Here is a 4525-nt window from a genome sequence, read left to right on the forward strand (position 1 = left end):
GAGGTGCTAGCAGTGGTGCAAACATGTTATTTTTGAAGGGCCCTTAGAACAAAAGGCATAGTTCAAAGGGTAGAGACATAAAGAAAAAATATATAAATACAAATTGTTGCCATAGTTACAGTGGTAAATAGTAGTAGTAAGTAGTAAATAAATAATATTAATAAGTAATAGTAGTATTTAGTATTACCAATATATTCCTCAGCACTTTATAGAGCCGTCGAGCCTTGAGCTGTCTCTTGTTCCTATTGGCGCCCACAATCGAAAATCCAAATTAACCTATCAGTAAGTTTATGGGATGTGGGAGGAAACCACACTATATTGGTGAAACCCATGAGATAGAATCTAACTGGTCCGTGCAGTCAATTGTTCCAGTATTGCCCTCTAGCTGTAAAAAAAACCCCACTTTTATTTCTTAATGATGCATCTTCATTCACCCCACCGTGTACCATATCCGCGTCAACTCTTAAACATTGTGTTCTCTTTTAAAGTTGCCCGATATCGCTGCACTCTAAAATCATCAGGTTAAAATCTAGATTTTTACTATAATTTACGCCTGCAGCACAGAAGCCTCAGATTCTCCTCTCAATAAATCCAGGACACAGAAGCGGGGATTTAGTTAAGATTGGCATACAGATCGGTCTTGATTGTAGTCTGCCCTTATATTATTTCTTTTCTTATTATCTTAGGATATATGTTTATCCCAGGCAGGTTTCAATTCAGTTACAGTAGATTTACTTATAACATGTGCTGGGATTTGTTCCATGCATCTACTACTCTTTCAGTAATTTTCTCATGTTGCTTATGATCTTTTTCCAACTAACCTCAGATTATGTCCCCTTGTTCTTGCGTTCAGATTCTTATTAAAAAACACTTCCCTCCTAAATCTTATTTAGACCTTTATTATATTAAAAGGTTTTGATAATGGCCCCCTTTCCCTTCTTTTCTTGTATAATATTATTATTATTATTATTATTATTATTATTATTATTATTATTATTATTATTATTATTATCAATAGTTCCCTTACTTAAATAGTTTTAACTTTTTCTGTGGCACTGCATACTCAAACCAGTCCCTGTCCCCATTAGAGCTTACAATCTATATTCACTAGAGATGAGCGAACCGGGTTCAGGTTCGAGTCCATCCGAACCCGAACGTTCGGCATTTGATTAGCTGGGGCTGCTGAACTTGGATAAAGCTCTAAGGTTGTCTGGAAAACATGGATACAGCCAATGACTATATCCATGTTTTCCACATAGCCTTAGGGCTTTATCCAAGTTCAGCAGCCACCGCTAATCAAATGCTGAAAGTTCGGGTTCAGATGGACTCGAGCATGCTCCAGGTTCGCTCAACTCTAATATTCACCTATCTGTATGTTTTAGAAACTGGAGTACCCAGAGGAAACCCGCACAGACAAGGGGAGAACATACAACTTACTAGGTAATTCCTGGTATATCTGGTGGTCTGTGTTGTCAGGAGTTAACACCTAACATTTTAATATTAATAAGTTCTATAGTATCAAAGATAAATAGGTGTAAATTTCTTTATAGGAGGCAGAGCTCTGATTTCTATTACAGGGCTCCAAAACTACAGTTTTTTCCCCCATAGTGGAAAAATATACAATTCTCGCTGTCTGCAGTTGCCAGTAGAGGGAGCCAATACAATTATTTAGTTTTATTAAGCTAAATATTTGTTCTAGTAGAAAATATATAATTCAACTTCTCTTTCTTCTCCTGGCTTCTCTTTAAAGGGGTTGTCCAAGAAGAAGAAGATGGCTGAAGCACCGGGGAGGTGCAAACTTCTGGAGATTCCAAGTTAATTGCCATAAGTGAGTGCCAGGGAAGAGAGGGCTTCGGAACTCCTGGCATCATCACTCACCATGATGCTGGGAGTTTCTGAATTCCAGTCTGTAGCTGAACACCGTGAATACCCCTTGACCTAAGTTTCATAACAAGAATTGATCTCCTCTATTGTCCAGGCCTTTAGTTATATTATTTCTATGAAAACTGTCACTCTTACAGAGAAGAAGAAGAAGAGGCTCGGCAACCCTCCCACACCCTCCCACAAAGCACCAAACAGCAGCTGCTCCACATAAAATCCAGAAGCCCCAGAGCAGAGCACCCTGTAAGCAGTGTACATGATGGGAGCGGTCATGAAGACATCTGCACTCCTTACTATGCTCATTACAGGTAAAGCCAGATTGGATTATTGGATTTTTGCTGTGTTTTTTTTTTTTTTTTAGTTCCTACTGAAGTGACAATATATAATATACTAGTTATCCTCTGCAATGTTATCTTGTGCTGTCAAGGGTTAAATCTCAGCTGAACAGTAGTGGAACTAGAGGATGTCAAATAATCTCCCAATACAGAATGTTTATGTAATGAATAAAATACACTTTATTTTATATGTTCCAGGAGTCCTAGGACAGTACTCGGTGCATCAGGACCCAGATATCACTGTCACAGAGGGAGAAGCTGTACAAATAAACTGCAGCTACACTGGCACAGAGTACAGCCTGCAATGGTATCGACATGTCAGTGGCCACCGAATCCAGGCAATCTTTCTCTTGAATTCCAATGGTTACAAATTTAAAGAACAATTCATGATGCATCTGAACACCAACAAGAAAGTCACATACCTGTATATAAACAGAACCCAAGTGGAAGACTCTGCTGTATACTACTGTGCGATGGCAGCACTGTGAGAAACTCTAGCAGGGGCACAGTACAATAAGCCGTCAGCTGCTACACATTATCACTAAAACTAATAATGGCATTTAGGAAAGAGTATATATATATATATATATATATATATATATATATATATATAAAACATACATAACAACATTGAAATGCTTTCCATAGATTTGTAATTTATTTCTATTTAAACATCTCTAGTCTTCCCATACTTATCAGCTGCTGTATGTCCTGCAGGAAATGTTGCTTTCTTTTCAGTCTGATGCAGCGTTCTCTGCTGCCATCTGTGTCTGAGACAGGAACTGTCCAGGGCAGAAGCAAAACCCCATATAAAATCTCTCCTGCTCTGGACAGTTCCTGTCTCGGACAGAGATGTCAGCAGAGAGCACTGTGTCATACTGAAAAGAGAACACTGCTTCCTGCAGGACATACAGAAGCTGATAAGTATGGGAAGACTAAAGATTTTTCAATAGAAGTACAAACTATATAACAAAACTATATAACTTTCTGAACCCAGATGATTTGAAAGAATAAGATTTTCACTGGAGAATCCCTTTATATTCCCAACACTTGTTGGTGATCTTCTGGACAGTGAAATAAGCAATGCCCGATTGATGGGCGATTCCAGATTTAGACAACTTTGCCCTTTTTTAAGACATCTGGGAGTTCTTTGGATCTGAGTAATAGTTCCAAAGAATATACAGTGGTGCCTTGGATTACAAGCATAATTCATTCTAGGACTGTGCTTGTAATCCAAATCCACTCTTAAACCAAAGCAAATTTTCCCATAAGGAATCATTGATATGCAGACTATTGGTTCCACACCCTAAAAATAATGATTTATAATTCTGAATAACATGTAAAACAAACTTTTAGAAAGCTGTCATACTATAAATCACTGTACAGTATAGCAATCAGCATGTGGAGTATAATTTATAGTAAGTGCATAAGAATGAAAAATCAGCAACAGTTTGTAGATAAAGAATGGAGGTGCAGATCCCCATAATGCAGGAGCTTGGTACAACAGGCTAGAATAGAGAAGCAGGGCTGCTGTCAGAGGTCTGTGTGGTCACATGACAACATTGGGGAAGGGGGGAGGGGTGTTCAGCATGGACCAATCAGGAAGTGAGAATCACAGAGCTGTGCAGGAGGACAGTGACAGAAACTTTTCTAAACAGCAGTGTGAATGGCAGTCACAATATAGCAGGTGTGTGTATAGCTGAGTGTGAGTGCAGGCACATTATAGCAGCAGTGTGTATAGCTGAGTGTAAGTGCAGGCACATTATACCAACAGTGTATAGCCGAGAGTAAGTTCAGGCACAGTATAGAAGGAATGGAGAGGATGGGAAACACCAGAGCTTACAGAGATTGCAGGGAGCATAAAGGAATGAGCAGGACATATGTGGGAACATAAATGCAGTACTCACTGTCCGGGGAGAGAGAGAGATAGTTTACAACTATGAAGAGATTACCTCCACAGTCCTGTCCCCTGATGCAAGACCCAGCCTGAAGTGGATCTTCTATGATTTGGAAGGTGAGCAATACTTCCTAGTCAGAGTACAGGGCTGTAGACCCCGCTATGCAGACCATGCTCCTCCCCCACTTCCTCTCCCACCCAGTACAGGGAGCTCTTAAACCAAAGCAATGCTCTTAAACCAAGTTACAATTTTGAAAAACTGTGAGCTCTTCTTGCAAAATGCTCTTAATCTAACTTACTCTTAAACCAAGGTACCACTGTACTTTGAAGCCAATCTTACCCAAAACAAAGGAAAGACAGACTAGACCTGATATCATTTATTACAGTACAGTTACATTCAGTGATTCACAGG

At 39.3% G+C, this 4525-nt stretch overlaps 1 long non-coding RNA gene across 1 annotated transcript; it reads left to right on the forward strand.

Moving 5' to 3' along the window:
• Window positions 1–1749: 1749 nt before the first annotated feature.
• LOC138787069 (uncharacterized) lies at window positions 1750–2645 on the forward strand. Its single transcript, XR_011362290.1, has 3 exons — window positions 1750–1828; window positions 2022–2189; window positions 2415–2645. It is a non-coding gene; the product is annotated as an uncharacterized lncRNA (long non-coding RNA).
• Window positions 2646–4525: the final 1880 nt, after the last annotated feature.

This window comes from Dendropsophus ebraccatus, chromosome 3 (assembly GCF_027789765.1).
Source record: "Dendropsophus ebraccatus isolate aDenEbr1 chromosome 3, aDenEbr1.pat, whole genome shotgun sequence".
NCBI classification, from domain to species: Eukaryota; Metazoa; Chordata; class Amphibia; order Anura; family Hylidae; genus Dendropsophus; species Dendropsophus ebraccatus.